Source organism: Rana temporaria, chromosome 4 (assembly GCF_905171775.1).
Source record: "Rana temporaria chromosome 4, aRanTem1.1, whole genome shotgun sequence".
In the NCBI taxonomy this organism is placed as follows: Eukaryota; Metazoa; Chordata; class Amphibia; order Anura; family Ranidae; genus Rana; species Rana temporaria.
In genome coordinates, this window is record NC_053492.1 from 191,207,021 (window position 1) to 191,220,270 (window position 13,250).

General features: G+C 42.7%; 1 long non-coding RNA gene across 1 annotated transcript; it reads left to right on the top strand.

The window, feature by feature from the left end:
- The first annotated feature begins 2,323 nt into the window (after nucleotides 1–2,323).
- LOC120936850 lies at nucleotides 2,324–13,000 on the top strand. Its single transcript, XR_005748647.1, has 3 exons — nucleotides 2,324–2,461; nucleotides 12,567–12,660; nucleotides 12,791–13,000. It is a non-coding gene; the product is annotated as an uncharacterized LOC120936850 (long non-coding RNA).
- The last annotated feature ends 250 nt before the right edge of the window (nucleotides 13,001–13,250 follow it).

A 13,250-nucleotide genomic window follows, 5' to 3' on the forward strand; every position in this document is an offset into this window, starting at 1 on the left:
AAGTATCTAGTGCCTTTATGTACTGTATGTGTTTTTGTCCACCCAAACTACATGTGGCTGCCAGAGCAGTTCAGGCAAACCAACTGTATTTAGCTATGGTATATAAAGAATAGTCATAAGGAAAAGTATAGAAAAGGAAAGATATAATTCTGCACTGGAAGATACTGTAATTGGGACATAAGAAACAGTTCCCTTTTTTCAAAGCTAGTTCTTTAAAATATAATGCTGTTAGGATAAGAGGCCATCATATATACATGCTTTTGTAACTAATTTAGGGGCATCTACAAAAAGGTAAACCCACCTGAACCGCCAAAGTACCATCAAAGAATACATTTTTAATCTCCATCAAATCCTGCTGACTTACCTTACAATGAAAACTACTTCTTGATGTCGTCAGGTCTTCCTTTCTATCAGAACAAGTTGCTGGTCCTCAGCTGGCAATCATACCCAGATGTAGGATGGCTTCTTAACCTTTGGGTCCCCTGGAGCCACCCTTTTGTGTATCCATGCAAACACAAAGTCCCACAGCAAGCCACTTTCCTGATCCCTCCTGCCCTATCCCCTGAGCCAATTGAGGAACAGCTGCTGGCGGATGCACGGTCTTTCAATTGGCCAATAAGAGTTTGGGGGAAGCTGCAACTAGGGACTTGGAGCCAGTGACAGTGTTTGTGCCCCACATACATTACACCAGTGATCATCAACCCTGTTCTCAGGGCCCACTAAGGCTGGGTTCACACTGATACTACACGACATTCATACGACTTTCATCCTACTTTGCTCTGCGACATCAGTCCTACATTGGTCCTACATCCATCTGACTTGAATGAACAGGATACAACTTTAATCCAACTTTGTGATAGTCTGACTTGTCCTTTGACCAATCAAAACAATCCCAGTGTGATATATATTCAATGTCAGATGTCAAAAGTCGGATGGTAAGGACAAGGATCCTACTTTCAAAGGCGTTTTCAAAGTCGGACCGACTTGTTTCGGACCAATTAAAGTGGAGGTTCCCCTAAAAATAAACTTTTAACATTGCATTTCCCACATTAATGACAATTAGAATCGGCTGGTTTTATTTAAAAAAAACGTCCGTAAGTACCGTTTGCTATATGCGTTCTCACCGCCGCTTCCGGGTATGATGGTGGGGATGGGCGTTCCTAATTGATGGACAGGCATCCGACTGACGCATACATCGCGTCACGAGATGCCGAAAAAAGCCAAACGTCGGTGCGGCTCTATACGGCGCATGCGCACCGACGTTCGGCTTCTTTCGGCATCTCGTGACTGCTTTAATTGTTATTACTGTAATGCAGCCAGGCTGCATACATAATAAAGGATGTCAGTGTTTTTATTTATATTCTACTAGCATGATGCAGTCCATAGGCGTGCGCACAGGGTGTGTCAGGTGTGCCTGGGCACACCCTAATCACTCCATGCACATGAGCATTATCGCTCTGTGTACCTGCAGGAAGATGGGAAAATTCTCCCTCCTTCCGGCTCTGCCATAAGAGAAGTGTGTACACACTTCTCTTTCACTGTTTCGGCAGGGAGATCAATGTGCCGGGGCCATACAGTATATATGTAGACACACACACGTAGGTTTGAGCTTTAGAGTGCACACCCTAATGCAATAGGCTGCGCACACCTATGATGCAGTCATTATTAAAATTCCCTATGGTGGCAGCACACTGGAGATCCAGACAGCTGCTCAGCACAGCGCACAGCAGTCAGGCTCTCTAGTGGACTAACACGCCCCCTGCCCAGTGTTCCAATCAACAACACTGTTGTTGATTGAAGCCCTATGCAGGGGCGTGTATATAGGGCAGGAGCGTGTAGAACCTTCAGCATGCTTCTAATACAGGGAATTTAATAAAGGCTGCAACACACTAGTAGGTTCAATAAATGAAAACCAATAACACATGCCTTACAGTTTATGCAGGTTGACTGCATTAACGTAATTAAAGTAAAGGTTCATCTAAGATTTAAGCATGATACAAAAAAATATATATATCATAATGAATAACAATCAATACTGAATTATAATCTGGACCTTAAGGTCACAGTGGTGTCATGAACTGTTCCACAACCTTAATCAGTAAAACAGAATAGCAAATAAGTCTGAATGGTAAAAGTCACGCATCTACAACTAGGTTTGTTTTAGAATGTGCATTCACACTTTTTTCCTGTAACACATACCCCTGCCAGCAAAATATGTACTTTCTACTTACATATTTCAGTTGAAGAATTGAAAATAAAGTATGACATTGCACTCGTTACACTAAACTGGTTTTTCCTGAACGCTCAGTATCGTTTGATCAGTGAAACAACATAAGGCAAAAGGTATTCAAATGTATTTCCACAAGACTGGTCGCACTAGCAGGTACACTGACCATGTGCCTAAGGACTGTCCACTAGGAAGTTCAATCTTGCACTGGAGAGGGTGGTAAAAACACTTATGGTAAGTAGGCTTCTTCTGTCCTGGATCATTACTTTTGTTGCAGTGTTCATTTCATTGGTGTAATTCTTCTTTGTATCACATTTCTGAACATGTTTGTTGCTCTGACATATATAGTTGAGGGTATCCTATTGGAAGTGGTGTGGATGTGTTGACTGTAGTCACCAGTAATTTATTTGCTTATAGTTTTGAACCTATACTACAAAGGGCAAGGGTGGATTTTGGTTGCTATGGACAGCACCTCAATTTTCTTTTTTCTGCATGTTTAAAGAATTTATCTGCTAATATTTATTGTTGTCATGTTAAGATCATTTCTGTGACCACTAAGGCCTAGTACACGCGAGAGGATTTATCCGCGGATACGGTCCAGCGGACCGTTCCCGCGGATAAATCCTCTCGAGGATTTCAGCGGATTTGGATCCGATGGAGTGTACTCACCATAGGATCGAAATCCGCGCCGAAATCCCCTCGCGATGACGTGTCGCGCCGTCGCCGCAATGATGACGCGGCGACGAGCGCGACGCTGTCATATAAGGAATTCCACACATGCGTCGAATCATTACGACGCATGCGGGGGATCCCTTCGGACGGATTGATCCGGTGAGTCTGTACAGACCAGCGGATCAATCCGTTGGGATCGATTCAAGCGGATAGATTTGTAGACATGTCTACAAATTTTTATCTGCTGGAATCGGGAAATTTCCGCGGATAAATATCCGCAGGAATGTACACACCATAGAATCTATCCGCTGAAACCGATCCGCTGAGAACACAGGGCCAGATTCAGGAACGTTTTACGCCGGCGTATCTATTGCTACGCCGCGTAAGTTAAAAGATGCGCCGTCGTATCTATGCGCGGTATTCTTAAAACAAGTTACGCCTGAATTTTGGCTTAATACAACCGACGTAAGTCTCCTACGCCGTCGTATCTTAGGTGCATATTTACGTTGGCCGATAGGGGCGCTTCCGTTGATTTACGCATCGAATATGCAAATGAGCAAGATACGCTGATTCACAAACATACTTGCGCCCGGCGCATTACTATACGCTGTTTACGTAAGGCGTACGACCGGCGGAACTTTACCCCTCATAAAGCAGGGGTAAGTCATGTTAATGTATGGACATCGGAAACATCGGAACAGTGTCGTATTTTACGTTGTTTGCGTAAGTCGTATGTGAATGGGGATAGGCGTAGGTTACGTTCACGTCGACAAAGCATTGAGCCGACGTATCTTAGGGAGTATTTGCGACGTGATTCTGAGCATGCGCCGTTCGGTCGGCCCCTAATTTGCATGGGGTCACGGCTCATTGTAATACAACGCGCCCACTGCCTTGATAATTTGAATTAGGCGGGCTTACGCCGGCCCATTTACGCTACGCCGCCGTAACTTAGGGCGCAAGTTCTTTCTGAATACGGTACTCGCCTCTCTAAGTTACGGCGGCGTAGCGTATATGAGAAAAATATGGCAGTCTTTCTGAATCTGGCCCACAGTCTTTAGCATTACACGAGAATGCAGATGTTTAGTGATGAGGGAAACTTCCTTGGCTTAATCTGCAGAAGGTTTGGTAAATCTAGTTCAAAGTTCATCAAATCCCCATGAAACCAATGGGGGGCAAATTTTGGAGGGTAATACGCAAACGACTGTAAAAAATAAAATAAAAAATAAAACAGGCACAAGGAGCTGAGCACTGCTATAGGAGACATTTAACAAATTAAAATAATAATAACATTTTAAAAAATACCATGCAGTGGTAAGGGGGTTCTTTTTTTGTGACTTGGGGTGTGACATGGAAAAAAAAAAAGTACCAATCCTTTGAATGACATGCTTGGGAGAGACCTTTAAGATGTACTGTATGTGGTGTCAGAGAACAGAACAGCCATAACGTATTTTGACATCACAAATTTTGGATGTGTAATCGGCATCAACACTTGATTTTTCTATCGAGCAGTAATAGGCCCAAATAGACTGGTGGACGTAGGTGCAACAACAGATCTAAAAGCTACAGGGAAGTTAAAAAGAAAAAAAAATTAAAGACTTCAACTTTGACAAAACAGTTTAATTGTATAATGTTCTTTTTCACAATACCACATATCAGTGTCTTAAAAATTTAATAAAATGGCAAAACAGCGTGCACTAAAACACTTCAAGACCACAATCCCACGTTCCCCAAATCCCCTCTCATCCCCATATGATCAATTATTACTAAATAATTTTCATATTATAAGTTCCAGATTTTTTTTTTGCAATAAAAATGATTTTATTTGAGAGACAATAGCCACAACTACTGTTCAGTGGCTGGACAGTATGCAATCATTTTGGTTAGGCCATAATATAAGATGAAGTGATGAGTCAAGTTTTATTTGAGTCTCAGAGAACTAGAATGGTCTGCAAACTATGAGGCGTAATGAAGAATGTTCCCTGCAGCAAATGTTAGAAATGTGGCAGCTGAGGTTCACTCTATTGTAGTTTCCCTGTGGTAAAGTGAATGGGCCGCTGTACCTGTGAGAGACAGGCAAAAGGCCCTTGCACCTTTTCTAAAACTGCATCCAAACAGAACCACATAGTGCTATGCGGTTATGCTCACGGGCAAAAATGCAGCGGCTTTAAAAGCGCGGGGGTACCATTTAAAATGAATGACACTCCTGTGCATCTGCTAAACATAAGTCCCACACATACCATAGATGTGAACCTAGCCTTACAGTGCCAGAGCACTGGAAAAATTCTGAAAAGCATCAATGAGGGAGCTGCCACCACCATTTCATCTCCTATTAGGGATCTGAGTATTAGGCCGTGTACACACGGGCAAACATGTACGATGAAACCGGTCCGCCGGACCGTTTTCACCGTACATGTCTGCCCGGGGATTTCTGTACGATGGCTGTACTAACCATCGTACAGAAATCCGCGTGTAAACAATACGCGGGGCGTGTCCGCGTGTCGCCGCGACGATGACACGGCGACGTGGGCAGGCCTGCCAGTTAAATGCTTCCACGCATGCGTCGAAGTCATTCGACGCATGCGAGGGATGGCGGGCGCTCGGACATGTACGGTAGGTCTGTACAGACGACCGAACATGTCCGAGCGGGCAGGATTCCAGCGGACTGTTTTAAAACAAGTCCAGGAATATTTGTCCGCTGGGAAAAGGCCCGGCGGGCAAATGTTTGCTGGAATTCTGTCCGCTCGGTCCTACACACGACCGAACATGTCTGCTGAAACTGGCCCGCGGACCAGTTTCAGCATACATGTTTGGTCGTGTGTACGGAGCCTTAGAGTCACATTAGTCATCAGAAGGGATACTGCCACCATCAGGAAATGCTGCAAAGAGGTTTAAACAGCCCTTTTTCAGCAGTGGATCCTCAGTCCTCTGTGTCACTAAGGACAATACTGTCCTCAACAATCTTACCCCACTTATGTATAACTCCCAGCATTTGGGCGGGGTAAAACATATGCCTTGAAATTTGTCCCATTTCCTCCTCCTCGTCAATGCCAGCACCCAACCCCCCTTCACCTCATATTACTCCGCTGCCTTGGCCTTACAGGGATAAAGGGGGTACGCAAAGGGTCCTGCTGGCTCTGAGACAGAATCAAGTTGTCATCATTTTTTTGCTGCTATGCCTTCATGGCCCAAGCTATCAGGCAACATGGTGTATGCTCCAGGAAGAGCACAAGGGGGTTGTATCATTAATCCCCACATCACTGCAGATCTCCATTTTGATCACCCTTTTTAAAAGATGCCAATATGCTGCATGTGTCCCGAATAATGAGCTATTGACTCCCAAGAGCCTGTTCTTATGACATAATTGCATAGGTACTCATTTATGGCATGCTAATGCAGCAGCCTCTGCAGCATGACTAACATTGAGATCCATTATGAAGGGGTGTTATAGATGAGGCAGTTTGTAGGTATTTCATTTTGGTGCTGCATTTCTGCTAGGTGAGCCATGGCCAGGTATGACCATCTTTATGATGAACCTCTGAACCACAAGGTTTAGGACATGTGGCAAGGTACACATTAGACAAATGGCTGCTCTTTGCATGGTAGGAGGAAGAAGAGGAAGGATTTCTCACTAATTCCTGTGTGCGTTGTGGTTATATAGTACAGCCACTCTGAGATAATAAAAAAAGGTGTCCTACCTATAGATGGTGCAGCCAAACCTTCACGTTTTCTTACAGAACAAGATCATCCCGTACTATCAACATGTGCTGAACCTTTGTTTCTTACTTTAGGCCTACCTGACATTTTTAATAAAGGGGATTGCCCAAATGGCAGCTATGACAAAAGAGGGAATAAATATGCCATGCTTTGGTGTACACTACTTTACCACACAAATATATGGTGGCATGCTGCAAACAAAGGACAGCTTTGCTGACCTCATCTGGCAGATGTGGACCCGAAAATACATTTAAAAAAGCCTTAGCTGCCACATGAACAACACCCAGTTATTGACCATTGTAACCTGTCCATGTATTATGGTTATCAAGCAATCAGTCTGTCAAATTTCCATGTTAATTTGCTAGGACCACAAATGTTGCTGGATCTGCTGCAAACCCATGGTAGAGGTGAATCTCTACAGATGTTAAAACTAATAAGTACCCGAAGGAGGCCCGTAATGCAGGGTGCGCCGTAGACATCGCACCGTAGACATCGGTGCATTCTTTGTGGCAAATATCTCCTAAACCATGTAGGTTTAGGATATACTGCAAACACCTACAGGTAAGCCTTAATCTAGGCTCACCTGTAGGTAAAACAGGTCAGAGAGGGTTTACTACCACTTTAATTATTTTATTAGAATTTCATACAGGGGTATGTAAGGTAAAAGAAAAAACCTCCTCAAATACCTGCACATTATCTTAAGTACCAGATGTACCAAAGAGCATAGTCTATCAGCACCAGTTTGCTGTTTTGAGAATACACTTGTTTCCGAAAAGACCATCATTATAATATACAGTACTTTTCCAAAAATACAGGCCACGGTGGTCACTGGTGGCTTTAATTTTTTGGCAGCTGATATTTACTGGCATTTAATGGCAGGGCCCAGCGTGCATGGCTCAGAAAAATTGCATGCATGCTAAAATATCAGAGATGTCACCTTTCCTGGTATTATTGGGCCAAATCCATTAAAGAGTTTGTTAAATAATTTTTTATCTTAATAGCTTCCTTTACCTTAATGCAGTGCTGTTTTCATGTCCTCATTGTTCGTTTTTGCTCTCAAGTTGCTGTAATTCTTCTCCGATCTCCACACTTCCTGGTTGTCTGTTTCCTGATAACCACAGTACTGTAAGCTTTCTCTCCGTGGTCACTAATCAAGGAGGTGTGATTACTCTGTGTTTAAAACCCCTCAGCACCAATCAGTTTCGTTTTCCAAACCATCACTGCCCTGTATTGGCTCTGTGGCTCTGTACATCACAGAAGCAGGAAACAACATGCAAAAACGAATCTAGAAACTGCAGGTACATTATATGATTGATTTTTATCTATTTTTAATCATTTTTAAAAGGAATCAGTTAACTATTATGTCTCTATACCCTGTAAACAGTCATTTCATTCCTTTAAGTCCCCAGGTATGCTGTAACTAGCAACATAACAAATGGTGATGCCTCCAAAAAAACATGGAGCTCCAGTATCTTTGACCTTCATCTTGAATTTTACTTTTGAGTTCTTCACTATTCTAAAACCATAACCAACCCACAGCATACCAAACCCTTTCATGGTCATCTAAAAGAGCTTGCTGCGCTACTGTATACAAACATCCTTATTTGTCTAATACCATTGCTATATGTATTCGATTCATTACTACAGTTAGACACCATTAGTCACTCTGTGGAGCTAGACCCTACAGTTTTCATAAATGCTTTTACCCTTGTGTACCTCCATTTTAAAATGCAATATAATCAGCAGAGAGGAGATACGGAAAGTGGGCAAATTATTCTCAGCTTTGCAGCTCATGACTTAGCATTCAACCAAAGCCCTGTATTCTTTAATAAAGCATAAGTAAAACCACACAATCAATGTGTCTTGTTTGGTCCCTTTTGGTCTGTTAATAATATTATTAAAAGAGTTTTGTTATATCTGATCTGTAAGTGTGAAAAATACCTGTTGATTTTGCCAGAAACCTTGTGATCAATTCACTTCCTGTGTGTTGTTTGACTCTGATAAACTGTTATCAGCAGGGGTCAAGTCCTGGGGAAAAAAGTGTGGGAACTCCCACCCAAGATCCACTCCCCCACCAAAAAATAAAAAAATGATACGCTCATATGCATAATTACTAAACCGCATGTTTTTTTTCGATCCACTGTACCTTAGTAATCCTTTATGTTACTGGCCGCTTCCTGTATTTGGATTCATCGGGTAGTGTGCGGGTATTCTGTCACTTCCTCAATGCCGCAATGTCTCCTGGGAGCTTTTGTCATTGTTCCCAGGAGACATTACGGAGGTTTGCCGCAAGTTATCATGGGATTTAGAAAGAAGCAAGTCCTTTCTAAATCCGGCGATAACTTGCGGCAGACCTCCGCAATGTCTCTTGGGAACAATGAAAAATGCCCCCAGGAGACATTGCGGCATCGAGGAAGTTACGGAATACCTGCACACTACCCGATGAATCCATACAGGAAGCGGCCAGTAACATAAAGGATTAATAAGGTTCGCCTGCCCCTGATAGTGACTCGAGCTGGGCATCGCCGCTTAGTGAAGGATTGGCTCGGGCGGCTCGGCTGCTCTAGTCCTGCAAAGGGAACTCCGTTCCCACGTGTCCCCGCAGGACTTGAGCCCTGGTTATCAGTTACATTGTTCCGAGTTGCCTCTGAGGTCTGCAGAACCTCTCCACACTGTGTTATGGAAAGAAGGAGAGTAGTAGATTTCTGTAATCCTATTCTAAGGTGACAATGCTGCTTTTCATGGTGAGACAGGAAGTGTGTCAACTGTCAAGATCACCAGGTGGAAAAAAACGGATGTAGACTGGTGAGACTGGTATACTTCAAAATATATAAAAAAATTCTTCTTGGTATTTTATATGCTTTATCATTGTTCCAATATATCCTACTAATACTAGTCCTTCAAAATATCTACTTATTATTGCACAAGGCAATCACTAGTCTTGCAAGTGGTCTCGCTAGTTGGCAACACAGAATTGACTGTTTTTTTTTATACAATCCCTATGCGCCGGTTTCACACAGGTACGACTCGTTGCGCTCTGTTCTATACAATGGAATCGTTCTAATAGGAGCGACTGAAGTCGCTTCGACTTAGAAAAAAGGTTCTTGTACTACTTTGGGACGACTTCAGGGCGACTTGCATTGACTTCAATACAGAAGTCATTTTGCAAGTCGCCTCTGAAGTCGTGGGCAGATCGCCTTGCCGAGTCGCTTGACAAGTCATGCTGCCCCTGTGTGAACCGGCTCTCATCAACCTTTTTTTAGCTCTTTACTATACTTTTATTATACTTTTGCAACAAATTTGACTATGTTCAGAATCATAGCCCCTATCAGGAAAGAACATAGTCCCAAATCACCTGAGATTTGGGACTATGTTCTTTCCTGATAGGGGAAATGCAAATAAATGGCAATTGCAAATACATGGCGTAACAACTGGTCATTACTCTGTTATATGTTTTTTTCTTCTAGGTATGATTGGCTGCAAAATAAAGAATGAGAGTTCTGCATTTCACTAGAAACTGTGCCTGTGATTATAAAATCAACATTTCAGTCATAGTTTTTGGTGGAATGCGGATCTTAAAGCTACTACATGAAATCACAGCTCATGAAAATTACTGTGCATGTCATGTTTCCCCATGTAGTATAGTGAGAAGCAGCGTGACGCACAGGTAAGGTTGGGCTCACTGTGCATTACAGTGCTTTTCACCATATTGGTGGGGTCCCGTATCACATTTCACCACCTATTTGTTCTCTTTACAAGTTCCCCTCTTAATTACCTGTAGCAGGTTTGTTGTGCATTTGATCTCACAAATACAAACCGAATAAATGTTAGGTTGGCTTGTACTCCACAAATATAGTTGGTGGACTTCCCATGTTAATCAGGAGCAACTGGGAACATTGGTATGATACCTGAACAGAGGCAGTTTATGCTAGTTTTAGTCGACAAAAGCATTGGGAGCAGTGTTAGGGGTCGGTAAATATTTCATTTACCAGCCCCTTCCTTTTCTGAATGAATGAGTGAGTGATCGGTATTGTGTGCATTCATAAGTGAAGCATAGTAAACTGTGACAGAACTTTGTAAAAAGGAGTGTAAGCGAGCGATCAGGCTGGCGAGCAAAAAGGTGGGGGTGGGACTTTAAAAATGAACTTTATTAACTCAATACAATATACAATACAACTTTATTAACTCATACAATTTTAACTTTTAGATTTAGCAGGAATTTTGTAAGTTATGTTATTCGTGTGGCAGCTAATAATGATTTTATTTTTTATAAAAATATTGGTTTGATATTTTCAGTGGGGCTTGGCTAATTATTCATTAGAAAAAGATGTTCATAAGACAGATCTACAAATTCTTTGGATGTTCCCAACATGGTCTCTTTTGACCGAGTTGTTGGAGATTACTGTTAACTGCATGTACTGTTATTCTATAAATAAAATATATCCGATCTTTTACATGTCTGAAAGTTTCCTTGTGTAGATGGAGTTTTTGCAGTGATACCCACGGTTCAGAAAATTGCTTTCTTTTTTTTTATGCTTTAAAATGTTAGAATTTAAAAACTGAAACCCAGGTACGTAGCTATAGTCACAGGTAAAATATGGATTTAAGAGCTTTTTACCTGTCAAAGGATTTGCATTTCCCCACACTCAGTTTTGAGATTATCTAAGGCTAGGTTCACACTAGTGCGAATTGGATGTGTGTTCCACCGCATCCAATTCGCATGACAGAAGATTGTAACCAACTCTCTATGGGGCCGGTTCACATATCTCCGTGGCAGCTGCGGAGCGGCCTGCACAAGGCTCCTGTGTGACTTTGGCTCTGTTTCAGGGCTGAATTCAGGCAAAAATTTGACCCCGATTCGACCCTGAAATAGAGAACAGGGATGCACCGAACCCCTGCTGCAAGCCGCATCCAGCTTAGATGTGAACCAAGCCTGACAAACAGCACAGTCCTTCCCGGCAGGACTGAACTTTTTTGCACTGCAGAGAATTGTGCTGTTTTTCCCTCTTCTTTTTCCGTTCTGCTATACATGAACTGAAGATGTTTGATGCCAATTTAAATTTTGGTTCTTACACTTTCTGGATGCAATGATTGCAGAGCTCCATTAATATGCACCTTTTATATTTGCTTGGAGTTAAACTTTATCTATTAAATAGTGAAATACCACCATGGACATGAGGTAGAAATGAGTCCTGCATCAAGCTACCTTTGTCCACAGCAACTTAGTCGGCATGTGTGCTATGGTGCAGTGCTCATCAGTGGTAGTGAATTATCTATTAAGTCAAACAGTTACCGTATTTATCGGCGTATACCGCGCACTATTTTGCCCTGAAAATCAGGGCAAAATCGTGGGTGCAAGGTATACGCCGATACCCGCTTTCCCGCGCCGAGTTTGAATACTGCGCCGGCATATACCGAGCGCAGTACACTCGTGTATCTTCGGGCAGTCTCGGCACCTCTCGCGCTGACGTCCTGAGCGTACAGGACGTCAGCGCGAGAGTTGCCGAGCCTGCCCGACGATACACGAGTGTACTGTGCTCTGTATATGTCGGTGCAGTATTCAAACTCGGCGCGGGAAACGAGCGGGGAGGACGCCGCAGAAGGACGCCGGCCCCGACGAAGAGGACACCCGAAGCCGCAGACGGACGCCCGACCCGACGAGGCCACCGATGGACGCCGCGCAAGACACCAAAACTGTAAGTACAAAAAAAAAATTTCCACGGGAATTTGGGCAACTTTAGGGGTGCACGTTATACGCGGGAGCGCGCTATACCCCGATAAATACGGTATATACAAAATATAATAAAACGATTCTCCAACTCTGGAACCTAATACTGTTTTAACGATATAATTGTAAGTATTGAGGCTATGTTAGCCCCTCTTTTTTTGTCCTTTTTGCTCTTTTCCCCTTTTTATTTTATAAACGGCTTCTTATCTCTGTAAACCTGCATAGGTCCATGTCTGCTCTCTGCAGCCACATTGTAGCAGGGCTGGATTGTGTCCGTGTGGTGATCCTGGTGCCAGGATGGCCTCCTGCAGGTGCCTGTGTAGGTAGTGGGGTTATCTGTGTTGGGGGGATTTTATGGGTTCTATCATGCTGCTGGCTTAATATATTGACTTTAAATGATTAAAAAAAAAAATTGTATGATTACTTAACTTGTATTTTTTCCTTTCTAGAGCCAATTTTACAATACTGGGCACTACTATTGCCCCTGAAGAAGCCAATGTTTGGCGAAACATGTAGAGAATATTGATCTGTAACCTTCTGAGATCTGTAACACCTTGGCCAGTACTACAGTTTCATTACTGCTCTGCTGTTTTTATGTACCTATGAATGTATTGTATGTCTGAAATACTTTTGTAATAAAACTACCTAAATCTTTTAAATACTATCGTTAGTTTCTATTGCTTACGCACCGCTATAATCCCATTTCCTATCCCCTTTTCTAACAATTATTCGGGATGAGGTGCCAGATCTATTGAGGACACTTGAGCCACATTCCACTTCTGGACATACAAGCGTACAAAGAAGTGGGGAATGATCCTCTCTCTTATGTCCCTCAACAAATTCATAAATGCTGCAATACAGTGCCCACAAAGTGCATTGTCTGCTGTCCTATCTTCACATACTTGAACA